Below are 13,180 nucleotides of genomic sequence, written 5' to 3'. Positions count from 1 at the left end.
GACGTGACCCTTCAAACCTCATTGAAAAAGGCAACGTCGTCCTAAATAAAATTCACACTTGGAGTATCGCCAACTCTTTGAACCTAAACGCGGCTAAAACGAAAGCTGTTATATTTCGGCCTCAAAACAAAACACTGGGCATCACAAACAGTCTAAAGTTAGGTACATCAACTATAGAATTATCACGCGTTGCTAAAAGCCTGGGAGTCATTTTTGAAGAGCATATGACGTGGACAGATCAAGTGAATGCCACCTTAAATAAACTTTCAAAAACTGTAGGTATATTGTCAAAGTTTCGTTACGTCCTGCCTCAAAACATAAAATTGTTAATTTATAAATCACTATTTTTGTCTAACTTATCTTATTGTCACTTAGTCTGGGGCACGACCACCAAAACCAACGTTCAGAAATTACACAAACTTCAAAAGAAAGCCATTCGTAACATCGTTAGTGCCGCATACGATGCCCACACGGAACCGATTTTCAAGGCTCTGCACTTATTCCCAGTACATGAGCTATATCACACAATTTTAAACAATCGCTATAAGTCGGCTATAAAAAATAACGACACATTTTTCACAGAATTGTCGGCGCTAACTCGCGCTGAACATGTGCGAATTTTGAGGACTCGTGAAGTCTGGAGATTACCAAGACCACGAACCAATTACGCAACACAGATGTTGAAATATCAGCTACCGCTACTACTTAACATATCCGAAAAACATAAGTAACACTTCCGCATACTCAATTCGCATGTGTATGATGATAAAATGTACCTGTGAATCTCTCTCTCCCCCTTCATTTTGAACGAGTGCATCTCTGTATACTGTACCAGTGCCTTTATTGTGTACATTTTTTCAGTTCCACTAGCTCGCTTATGTTGTTGCAATGAAGATAACTGTTATGTGCCCGTTTTTGCCTTTGTACGCCACGATTGTACGCCACTCTGTACGCCACGTTTGCCAAGCCCGGGGGTACGGACCCTGTCAAGCCTCATCTATGGCTTTTTGTCCGTACCCACCAAGCTCCACTGAATGTCTTTGAAGCTGAAATAAATCATGATTGATTGATTGATTGATTGATTGACACCGGTCAACAAGCCCCGCCAAGGCAGCGTCCGTACCGTGTGTCATCTGCTGAACGCCGTGTCATCGACGAACAAGTAGACGACATGTTGAAACGTGGCATCATCGAGCCCTCCAACAGTCCCTGGGCTTCACCGGTTGTTCTCGTCAGGAAAAAAGACGGATCCATCCGCTTCTGCGTTGACTACCGCCGACTCAACAAGATAACGCGCAAAGACGTATACCCTCTGCCGCGCATCGATGATGCTTTGGACTGCCTACAAGGAGCAGAGTTCTTTTCTTCATTAGATTTACGCTCTGGCTACTGGCAGGTGCCCATGGCAGAGGGTGACCGCCCGAAGACAGCCTTTGTAACACCGGATGGACTATATGAATTCACCGTTATGCCCTTTGGCGATTGTAACGAGGGTAGTGGGCATGGAGCTCGAGGATAGAAAAAGAAGAAGACTTGCTGCGATCACAGCAAGTCTTCTTCTTTTTCTATCCTCGAGCTCCATGCCCACTACCCTCGTTACAATATATATATATATATATATATATATATATATATATATATATATATATATATATATATATATATATATATATATATATATATATATATATATATATATATATGGTTGTGTGTGTGTGTGTGTTTACAAAATGTTCGCATGAACCACGCCTTTTCTTTTTTCTTTACTATATAATCTCTGTACACAGCCTCATTTTCCATGTAAAAACCAAGAAGACACAGTGACTGAGCGACGCCAGAAGAGCGAACAAGAGTCATATATGGTGCGCTGATTTTCGCTTACTGGGTGGTAGAAAACTAAGACAGACACGACAGTCTATGAATGTGGTCTGACTAATATAGTTCGATTCTTCGAGCTTATCGGATGAGAGAGAACATCGCCGCAAGTTTGGCCTATCAGAGAAATAGCACATCGCTCACGGAAGGACAATATATGCAGCGTTACAGGCACATATCTCACTCCATATATTGGTATACATATGTGGTCGGCGCACATCAGGCTCTTTGGGACTCTTGGTGCATGTCTCACTGATTTGCGCGTATACTCGCGTAGGAGGGAAACTGGGCATATCGGTTGCAGCTGTGATCAACTATTTGCTCGCGGCGATATCGGCCTTGTTAGCTGCGATCGTAGATAACAATATAGGCGCCGCTGCACAAAATGGCGAATCAACATTGCGATGAACGCTTACCCGTCCGCTGATTCAGTCAAACTTTTATTTTCGACATAAACAATACAATATATACATGTTACAGCGAAAACAGTGCTGGATCAAGAGGGGAAGCGGTAGGGGGCGATCGCCTCCCTCCCCCAAAGTCTGTGTCGGCACCCCCTTCCCCCCCCCCCCCCGCACACACTTCAGTGCTTGTAGTTCGCCTTCTATCACTAGTTAGGACAAGTGAGTGAGTGAAACCACTGTGAGCCCAGATTAACAGCAATTATGCTATGTAGTAGGGGGTTTTGTGCAAGTAAAAACAAAAAAGGTCATGACCCCCTCTCCAATTTTACTTCAGGCAACCCCCCATCCCTAAAATGAATCCGCCCCAGAGCGAAAAGAGGCCGGCTGCTTTCACGCAGCTTCACAAAGCGCTGGTGACTCTTTCAACACGGTAGTAACAGAATGATTTGCTTCACACCTCCTACATACAGACACAGTTCTGGAGTTCGTATATTTTAGCAAATACACACGCATACAATGTGTACTACCGTAATATTAAAACATGCGACTTTTCACAAAAACAATGTCGCACTGTGTTTAGTTAAACACATATCAGAGCTTCCATTTATACAACATATCAAGTAAGCTGTTCTTGGAAATGGTGAGGATTTGAACGTTTTCCTTGTCTAACTCCTTTAGTGTTCTTTGCACTGTGTAAATTCCAGAAGGGTGTTCGCACATGGTCATTTGCACAGCAGCTGTCTATAGCGGGGCAACAGGGCTCTCAAACACGCGGCTGCTTTAAGGAACGAAGTTTTAAATGCACCTCTTTGCGTTTACTGCAGACAGAGCGTTTCTGTCTGTCTGTCCAGCCGCTACTTCTATAGGTGCTCTCGTCGTGATCACTTCTTTTGCTTAGAGTAGAGTACTAGTATGCGAGGTAACATGAATAACGTCACAATACCGTCGCGTACGACGTCTAACACGTCCCTCCAGACACGTGTGGCGCATACTCGGGCATATGGCGGGCCTTATAATATGCGGGTATGCGCCACTAAGTGATTGACAGTTTGTATCAGGTGAACGACGAAAAGAGATATTCGTAGTTAAAAATGCGACACCGCTAAGAAAAAAAAACGACATCGGAAGTGTTCGTCCAACGAATGCAAATAACGTTATGGTCCCGGCAGAAATCAAACCCAAGCATTCTGTGCAAAGCCACGCCAGGAGTCACCTGTGTAGTCGTGTCTCTCTTCTTGCGCTTAATGGCGGCAGAATGCTATACAGTTTCTGAACTGTACTCGAGTTCATGTGATAAATAACGCTTCGATCGGGTAAGCTACGGAGACAAAAACTAGTCCCAAGATTATTTTTGTCACCTTGTGTTGACGACAATTCCACACATGATACTTCAACTCAGTGCGGTGCGGACATGTTTTTTGCTCCTGGACGATTACAAGGGATGTGCAAAAAGTTTAATGCAGACAATAGCAGGATTCGGAATTGTGTGATTGAACACTGGGGAAATTGTGGAAAATAATTGCAGTCAGAATGTTGTGTGTTGTGTTATTTTGACATATGAACGCGTGTATGCCAAACAAGAATGTGCGCGTTAACAAAGGACGTCGGGAATTCACCAGTAAAGTCTGTCTCTGGTCATTCACTGGTGTGGTTGCACTCCAACGTTGCAAAACATCCGTATTCGCCGTCCCCCACGGTTGGCTCGGCTGCTGACTCGAAGGTCGCGAGGCAAAATGTCCGATGCAGCTGGTCGAAACTTCCGGAGCCCTTCTCTGCGGCGTCTCTTATAGTTGTTTTGGACATTCCAGATATTACAGGGCCCACGGAAGAATCGCGCGCGAAATAATTGAAGCTTGTAATCGACAGATGAAAGAAAAATGTGTGCCTTCTTTTGCTTTGTCAGCTAGCTGCTAAAGAAAAGAAGTGTCTCGTCACTTTCATGTAAATATTTGTGACACGTGCATGCGCTGGACCTTCCTGCGGTTTTATCGATCTCCTGTTTTTGCATAAATAGCATGTGTGATCGCAAATGAAGACATTGGCTGCAAGTTAGTGCTGTGTGTGCGTCCTTCGCCGTCCCTGTCGTGAGGTGATATGCACAGAGAATTTCTGTTATTTCGCAGCCCAGTGATTTACACGCTATAATTTAAAATGGGCATGCCTTCATGTGCGTCTGCATGACAGCGTGCACCCGTACAAAACCGTGAAGAAAAATAAAGTTAGACGGGGGTTAGCGATTCGCCGCGAGCACCATCCCCGCGCAAGTGTGGATAGGCGGTCGGCGGCGCGTATACAAATACACGCAGCGGCTCTTCGTTGCGTGCGGTCTGAACCAATTGTCGGCGGATCAAATGCACCGACTACAGTTTACTGTTAATATCTACACTCTCCTCTACTGAACCGGTGCACGAGGCCTATGCAACGTTAACATTACCCGCGAGTAAAGCGCATTATGCCTTTCGTAGGAATGCTCGCCCTGGGTGACTCTCCCACGCTTTCGCACTAAATCACGCCTTTGCTCTGTTTGCACATGGTTACCCTGTGTTCCGCCTGCTACGCACTGCTGTAGCGCACCGTAATTACTTATTTATATCTTTGTCATCTGCATACTACAAAAAAGAGAGAAAGAAAGATCGTAAAAAGCCCGTATATCTGTGCGATTAGTTCAGTACCACCGTTCGCATATGATTTTTTTTTCTCATTCTGTTCACCATGAAACGTGGGAATGTCGATAAGTCTAGTCAGGAAAGCTTACTGGCTGACGGCGCTTTGCGCTACACTGCGTTCACCACGTGTAGGCACATGCTCTTGCACCCGTAAAAGTATAAAAATCTTATATAAGAGTTCAGCAGAAAGCTCCCTTCAAAGCGCATGAGAGTGCTACAACGAAGGCCTGGTTGATGGGACAAGCATGTTTCTTTTTTTTTTTTCAGACTAAAAATGGCCACTGCCTTCCGTCGGTCACTAACAATTGTGGGGTCTCGATGTGGCGAGCGCCACTAAGCTCTCGGAGTGAACGGACACAGCAGACGCGGTCGGAACAAACCAAACAATACGCATTAATTTCACTGCTTTAGAACGACGATATCGTCAGCCGAATTATTGTAACGTCAATCGTGATCAACACGCTAAGACATCCTTACACAATATTAAACCACACCCAACAACATGATAAACAAGGCGGTGTCGCTAACGCCTGACTCACCACGTGGGCCCACCGCCGACGGCCCGCTGTGCCGTCCACGGCAGACCCATCGCTGGAGGCAACTGTTTGCGCCACCGCCCCAGGCCAAAAAAAGTGGTGGTGGTAGTGGTTATAAGATGAGATAAGGCACCTAATTTCTGCAACCCGATCGGGAGCACGGCGCAGTGCCTGCGGGGAAGGGAAAAGGGAGAAAAGTGAAAAGAAGAGGAAAGATTAATTGAGCAGTGGAACGGTCATCATCAACAGAAGCAGCAGTCCAGAAGCAAGGGTAGGGGTGGCAAGGGGCCCATCCTCAGCGGTAGAAAAAAAAAAAAAGACGAGCTTATTTGTTGCGCACTGCCACCAAGGCTATGGTGGCTAGAATTGGGAGGTGACGCCAGCGCCCGCATATTCGCCGAGCGCGCGCGATCCTCGTTTTCAAGCACCGCCGCGACGGCCACCACGGCGCTCCTGTCGGCATAGTGATGAGTAACTACCGAAAGGGCAAAAATGAAATAAGGAGGGAGGCATTTTACGATAATTCAAGGGGAAGCGCTTTACTGTTTGAAGCGAGATCGGGTTGCCTTAGAACGCGTAGTTATAAAGCAAGATTCAGTAAAGAAGAAGAACAATGCACATGCTGCGGGAAAGATAAGGAAACGGCGGAGCATGTTCTGATTGAATGTGGAGATATCCACCCAGGTGTACGTTTGGGCACGAGCCTACAGGAAGCCTTGGGTTTTAGGGACAACAATGGAAAGCTGAACACACCCGCGATTGAAATAAGTAAGAGACGGTTAGAGTATTGGTGGCAGAAAATTAGAGAGAAAGGACAAAAATAAATATTGGAAAAATAAAATATGGACAGTGTGCCGTAAATGGCAGAGAACTTAAGCTGAAAATTTACCTTTTTTCCATTAAGATAGAATTTATCGAAGTAGAGGCATTAGGCCAACATAAAAAAAGAAAAAAGGTTTTTTTTTTTTTGTCGAGCCTGGTGGCATACTTGTCACCACCCCGTTATAAAGGGGACGCTCATAGCATCCATCCATGATGCGGGCGAAGCGCGCGCTCCGCGCTCTCTCGTCGACTCGCCGCTGGGTTCGCTGGTTCGCCTCTGGAAGCGTGTCTGGGTGTGTGCAGTTTTCTGCGTTTCTTCGCTTATGGCAAAATGTATGCGAAGAAAACGCAGTTTTCTGCGTTTTCTTCGCTTATGGCAAAATGTATTTAGTTGCTGACATGACAGTGTGAGTGCCGACCCTAGGATGAACTCCAGCACTACGAAAGCGAGGCAACGCCACTGCTTTGCTCCTGGCTGCACGAGCGGCTATGTGTCATCGAGGGAGCAAGGTCAGCGTGCTTCTCTTTTCTCTGTTCCCAAAGACCCTGCCCTCTTCGAAGCCTGACAACGAGCCGTACCCCGTGCCGACAAGTCGTTGGACGTGAAGTCGGCGCTATGTGAGCTTCATTTCGACGAGCAGTTTATTGAGCGATTTTACACGCATGTGATAAACGGCGAAACTGTTCAGATTCCCCGAGGGGAACCGGTGCTGAAATCTGACGCGGTGCCAACCATATTCCCAAATGTTCCTGCGTATCTTTCAAAGAAAGTGCCGAAGAAAAGGACGTCAAGAACATCCACTTGCGGCCTACCATCGAAAATTCGGCGTCAGGAACCAAGCACGTCTGCTTGCGAGGAGACAGCTGGCTCGTACAGCACAGAAAGCGACAGTAACCAAATACCTGTTCCGAATGTGCCCGCAATTCCCGACGTCCGCAAGTGTGGTCTTCCCAGCGCTTACTGGGCTCGACATCTAATTGCTGGAGCCGACAACGCCACGGTGTTTACAGTTTGCGCACTAGATGGTGACAAGTTGACTATTGACAAGTATGTGCTAATGACATCAGATGAAAACAAACTTCAAGCGACAGCTTTTGTGCAAGCCACAAAAATAAAGACCCTTGACATTACCGACATCGAAATGGCAGAAGAGTTGCTTCGCGACGTCGACTCCATGATACCATGCAGAGGGTTTGGTAAAACTGGTGAATTTGGAGTGAATTTAAAGTACAAGGAGAAGACTTTTGATGGCAGAACCTTCAGCCCATCTTGCCGTGGGGTTGCTCCAACGCCAGAAAAAGCCTGCCCACAATGCAAGCACCTCAGAAGACTACTCCTGAATCGTGAGTCCTACAGGCGAAGAAAAGGCAAAAATGTGGCCCAGTCCCAAAAGCTTTCATACAGGCTTAAGCTGCGAACAGCGCAAGCGAAAAGGAGTCGCCTGAGTGTCCTGCAGGCTAAATCACTCATCAAACAAATGAAAGAAAAGAATGCACGGAATGATTCTACAGCATTTGAAGAAGCGGTGAAGGCCCTACCCATTAAGCAGCAGCAACAAGTCAAGGCGTGCTTTGCTGCGGCTAAAAGAAAATCCACGAAAGGGATGAAGTATGAAAGTGAATGGGCTCTAGAGTGCCTTATTATGTCCATGAAAAGCCCACGCCTCTATGAGCATATACGCAAAAACAACATCATGGCGTTGCCTTCTCGAACATCACTACGTCGATATCTCAAGCGTTACAGGAGTGGATTCGGCCTGAGCGAAAAAGTGTTTGCTGCTGTGGCGGAAAAAACAAAATCTATGGACTTGTTCCAGCGCCATGGTGGGCTGTTAATTGATGAGATTAAGCTATCTGAACACTTGAGCTTGGGAACCGATGGCACCATCGAAGGTTTTGTGGACCTTGGGAAGTTCACACCAGAGAGTGAGCGCTCCGTAGCATGTGACCATGGCCTTGTAGTATTGTTCGTGCCTTTTACAGGCACGTGGCACCAGATTATTGGTGTGTTCGCATCACGCAGCAATGTGAAGTCCGAGACGTTAGGCAAAATAATCCTCGAAGCAGTAGTCATGAGCGAAAACGCCGGTCTGCACGTAGACTTTATCACCACTGATGGAGCTGCGTGGAACAGAAGCATGTGGCACTCATTCGGCATACACGGCAGGAAAGAAAACACAGTATGTAGAAGGCAGTATTATCACAGTATTATCAAGTTTTATGTTCTTACTAGGCTCCACTTTCATGTCAAAGCCCAGAACAGCAAACGAAACGCTAAGCAGGAAAGAATGAAATTGCTGAAGCTTAGACGCGTGCTCTGAGTTTGATATTGTAACTTTAAGCTCTATTGATTTTTTTTTTTTGCCGAGTGGAAAGTGATTGTATGCCTCTTATTACTTAGTGCCAAGCGATGCGCTGTCTGTGTGCAATGTTTCAATGTTTTTAACTACTCCCGAGCGTATGTAAATGTGTGTATTTTTTCATTTTATTTTATTTTACCCTGTATTCCATGATATGCAATAGATCTTCCTAATAATATGATGTGCAATAAATATTTGTTTTATTGTCCTCTCCCAGAACTTTGGTAATATTTTTTTTTAAAAAAACGCCGTCGCCTTGCACTCCAAAACACTGCAGGGATATGCGAACGAAAGCTTTAATTTGCGCAGATTCAACGTCACAGAAGTCTTGCAGCGGCAGCCAATTTCTTTTAATGCTTGAAATGGCGTTCTATCAGCCATCGTCACAGTGAGTTATCTGAATCGCCCATTTATCTGAATCATGCTTCAGCAACAGCATCTTTGAAAGGTCCGCGCGCTCAAGGCGCGCGCGCGTAACTAGCATCACCATTCCGCCGACAGCGCCACCGCCGCGCTGCTCGAAACGAAGGAGCGGCTCCGAGCTCCCGTTGGCGTCACCTCCCAATTCTAGCCACCATACCAAGGCTTCGCTTCCGCCAGGGGTCCCCGCCGGCGCTACCACTCTATCAACCATGATGATGATAGTGGTGATCACCGCTCGCGAAGACAACGCTACCTATAGCTCAATCTCAATAGTTGTCACCCCCCGAAATACGGATTCTGTGCGAGACACGAGCGCCACGCAGCGCAAGCAACATTGCATGGGGTGTCAGCACCCCCACAAAATGCCACACAAACGCTGCATACAATGTAAAAAAGATGAAATTTTGAGCAAAGTTATACGACATTATGTATAAGGCATGCCGCCTGAATTAATTTGCAATGTCTGGGCTCTTTAAAGCGCTTTTAAGTTTAAACACACGGTTGTGCACGGTAACTCTGTTTTAAGTATAGTTTAAGTACCGATGCGTCACAGTTTAGGTGATAGTAATATTTCTATGCAGTGGTACCAGGGCCAGATGATATAGCATGATCGATAAACTGCAGTGCTGTACTTTACACCTACCAACAGCGCGCACCTGCATGACCTATAGCCTGTTTTTTTTTTTAAACAACCGAGTCGCTATAAAACGCTGCGTTCACACACAATTTAATAGCCTTTATGTTTGGGAGGATGCCAAGAGCATTTTGCGATGTGCTTTAAGCAGAAAGCGGCACCCACTCTGAAAGTATTCGGGTGAATTGAGGGTACGATGGCAATAAACAGTACTCTGGAAAGTTGCACTTGCCGATCTTATTGCAATGCATTATTTATTTATTTATTTATTTATTTATTTATTTATTTATTTATTTATTTATTTATTTATTTATTTATTTATTTATTTATTTATTGCGAATACTGCAGGCCAGTTTGTGGCCCAAGCAGGAGGGGCAATTGGCAATACACATAACCCTGTTACACATACATACAAAGAATAAAAATAATAACGATAAAAAGGAGTACAATGCAGATTGGTCAAGGCATAGCACACCATACAATGTATATACTTAGCGACAGATGCTTTCCTGGAGCGCTTGGGAAAATTTTTTGGCTTGTATCACTGCTTCCGGGAGCGCATTCCATTCGGAAATTGTACGTGGGAAGAAGCTGTGCTTAAACTGATTAGTTCTGGCGAAGATAGGCTGAAAGGAATGAGCATGCGTGTGACGGGTCCTTCTTGTGCTTAGCGGTTTAATCATAGTTGACGGAGTTATTTTCACCTTAGAAGTAGCAATATTGTTGAGGAAGAGTAAACGGGCCAAGCGTCTACGAACTGCTAGGGTTTGAATGCCATTATCAGTCATGAGCTTCGACGGAGAATCGTAACGCCCATATTTGTTAAAAATAAAACGCAACGCTTTTCTCTGAACGAGCTCAAGCATGTAGATATCTTTTTTCAAGTGCGGATCCCATATCACGGAAGCATATTCAAGTTTAGCTCTAACAAAAGTTTCATAGGCTAAAAGCTTAACGTGCCTTGGAGAATGTCTTAATTTTCGTCTCAAAAAACACAACTTAGTAAATGCAGCAGAACAAATACGTTTTACGTGGCATGACCAAGATAAATTAGAGTTCAAAGTGAGGCCCAAGTACTTGTACTCCCCAACATCTGCAATACAAGTGTTCTGCAAGAAGTACTGGGAGTTGAAGAAATGTTTTTTGCGCGTTATTCGTAGAAATGCACATTTTCCGGCATTCAACATCATTCCCCACTGCTCACACCAACTCTCTATTGCAACCAGGGATTCCTGCAAAACTTCACAGTCATCAGGTGAGCGAATCTCTCTAAAAACAACACAATCATGGGCAAACAGCCTGATGGAGACAGTTTCGGGAACTACGTGGGCTAAATCATTTATATAAAGAAGAAACAACGGTCCCAACACGCTGCCCTGTGGTACCCCAGAGGTAACAGCAAGAAAATTAGAGAAACAACCATTAATATCAACATACTGTTTTCTGTTATTTAAATAAGCTCTTATCCAGTTCAAAAGGCAATCAGGAAAGCCAATGTGTTCAAATTTATACAAAAGCTCATCGTGTGGCACTTTGTCAAAGGCCTTGCTAAAGTCAAGGAAAACTACATCAACTTGTCCATACTCGTCCAATACCGCGGAGAAGTGATGAACAGTAGTGACCAATTGCGTAACAGTGGACATATTTTTTTTCTAAAACCGTGTTGATAGAGCGACAAAATGTTCCTTTCAGCCAGAAATTCATGAATGAACCCTACAATAACATGCTCCAACATTTTACAACAGCTACTTGTGATGGAAATGGGTCTGTAGTTAGAAATTGAAAGTTTCTCTCCCGTTTTAAACAGTGGTTTGACCCTAGCAACCAAAAAATCATACGGGACTTCACCTGATGTGAGAGAGATCTGAAAAAATGTTAGTTGAAAAGGCAGATAGCTGATCAGCATACCGTTTCAAGAATCCATTAGGAAGATCATCGGGGCCGGGACTTTTTCTAGGATCAAGCTTTCGTAATAATGCCAGTATTCCGAGATCCGAAATAACAGGTATATTTGAATAATCCGTTGGGCGTTTAGGAACTGATCTGCCTGGTGAAAAGACTGATTGAAAGCAGTGATTGAATGATTGAGCTATTTCTTTGTCATCTCTTACAATTTTACCATTTACAGCTATTTCATTCAGAATATTTTCCCGTTCACCCAAAAACCACCAAAACTTAGAGGGGTCATTTTTAATGAACTCAGGAAGTGTTACGGTAAAATAATGAGCTTTCGCTGATTTAACCTTACATTCCAACAGCCGAGCAAGACCGAATGCTCTCGTGCGCCGTTTCAGGCATACGTAGAAACAGTTACACTCGCGCTGACATGATTGGACAAGCCGCACTTTGAGAATGTGCATGACGTACGTGCACATAGAAACAAGACGTGGCTAGCAGACGACGCACGAAGCAATCCACATTTCGCCTCTTCAGCCAGTTGCCGCCAGGCCGTGACTCTACTTGATCTCACGGCCAATAATTAGATTCAATACTCAAATAAAACGGGTATAGCACTGAAAGCACTGCAAATAAATGATTACACGACCTGAGCAAACACAGGCCCCAACCACACTGATTTACAAGCAAAAAAGTCACAGCTTTGCTGCAAATGCGAAGCAATGAACACGATAGCAACAATTTAAAAGGTCAGGCGAAGGATGAAAAGCAGATCGAAATGTGTCCCGCGTTTCTCGCGCACAAATTACGCACGAAACGTACTCACAGGTACGGACGCACGCGAGTAAGCGTATCATTTGTTACTTCGGTGAGTCTGAAAAGCGCGCGCTTTTTGCGAACGGAGACTGCAATGATTGCAGTGACTTTGTGCGCCCGGTAACTACAGCAGAATGATTCCACGTAAAGCCCGAGGCCAGCCAAGGCGTACGATCCTCCCCTCCTCGCCATCGCGAGCTAAGGTCGCGCGAGGGAGCGTCGCTCCCCTTCTCTAAGCCGGCCAAAGTACCCGTAGGAGATTAGAGCGGGCGCCGCTGCGCGATGTGGCTGGCTGGCTGGCTGGATGGATGAATGGATGGATGGATGGATGGATGGATGGATGGATGGATGGATGGATGGATGGATGGATGGATGGATGGATGGATGGATGGATGGATGGATGGATGGATGGATATGGCTGTATCCTTTAAATCGGGCGGTGGCTAGCGCCACCAAACCGTAATACTTAATGAACCCAAAACTATATTTATTTATTTTCCTTAAAAAGTGAGTTTGAAGATTCGTACTTTGCAGTGAAGAGTTTAATTTTCACTCGTGCCTTGACTTTAGCCACCAATCAGATAACCTCCTTCTAGTTAAGTCTACTTGCTTAAAGTCTATTTTGCCCTCCCGGTCCCTAAACCCCAGTGCTTTGGAAAACTCTGCACCATCATCCTGAACTATAGGGTGAAGCCCTTTACAGAACATTATCAAGTGTTCGGCAGTTTCTTCTTCCTCTCCACACGCA

At 45.1% G+C, this 13,180-nt stretch overlaps 2 protein-coding genes across 4 annotated transcripts in view; one reads left to right on the top strand and one right to left on the bottom strand.

Annotated features, from left to right (window-relative positions):
- The window catches only part of shot (dystonin-like protein short stop), a 710,700-nt gene that overhangs the window by 488,890 nt on the left and 208,630 nt on the right, over window positions 1-13,180 (top strand). The gene's annotated exons all lie outside the window — the stretch shown is intronic.
- The window catches only part of Yod1 (Yod1 deubiquitinase), a 52,883-nt gene that overhangs the window by 31,038 nt on the left and 8,665 nt on the right, over window positions 1-13,180 (bottom strand). Inside the window, exon 2 of the mRNA XM_075874385.1 lies at window positions 5,485-5,652. The gene's annotated coding sequence lies outside the window, so the exon portion shown is untranslated. The remainder of the gene's footprint in view (window positions 1-5,484; window positions 5,653-13,180) is intronic.

The sequence above is a fragment of the Rhipicephalus microplus genome, chromosome 9 (genome assembly GCF_043290135.1).
Source record: "Rhipicephalus microplus isolate Deutch F79 chromosome 9, USDA_Rmic, whole genome shotgun sequence".
NCBI classification, from domain to species: domain Eukaryota; kingdom Metazoa; phylum Arthropoda; class Arachnida; order Ixodida; family Ixodidae; genus Rhipicephalus; species Rhipicephalus microplus.
Note: the sequence above shows the minus strand (reverse complement) of the source record. Positions and strands in the feature narration are given on the sequence as shown.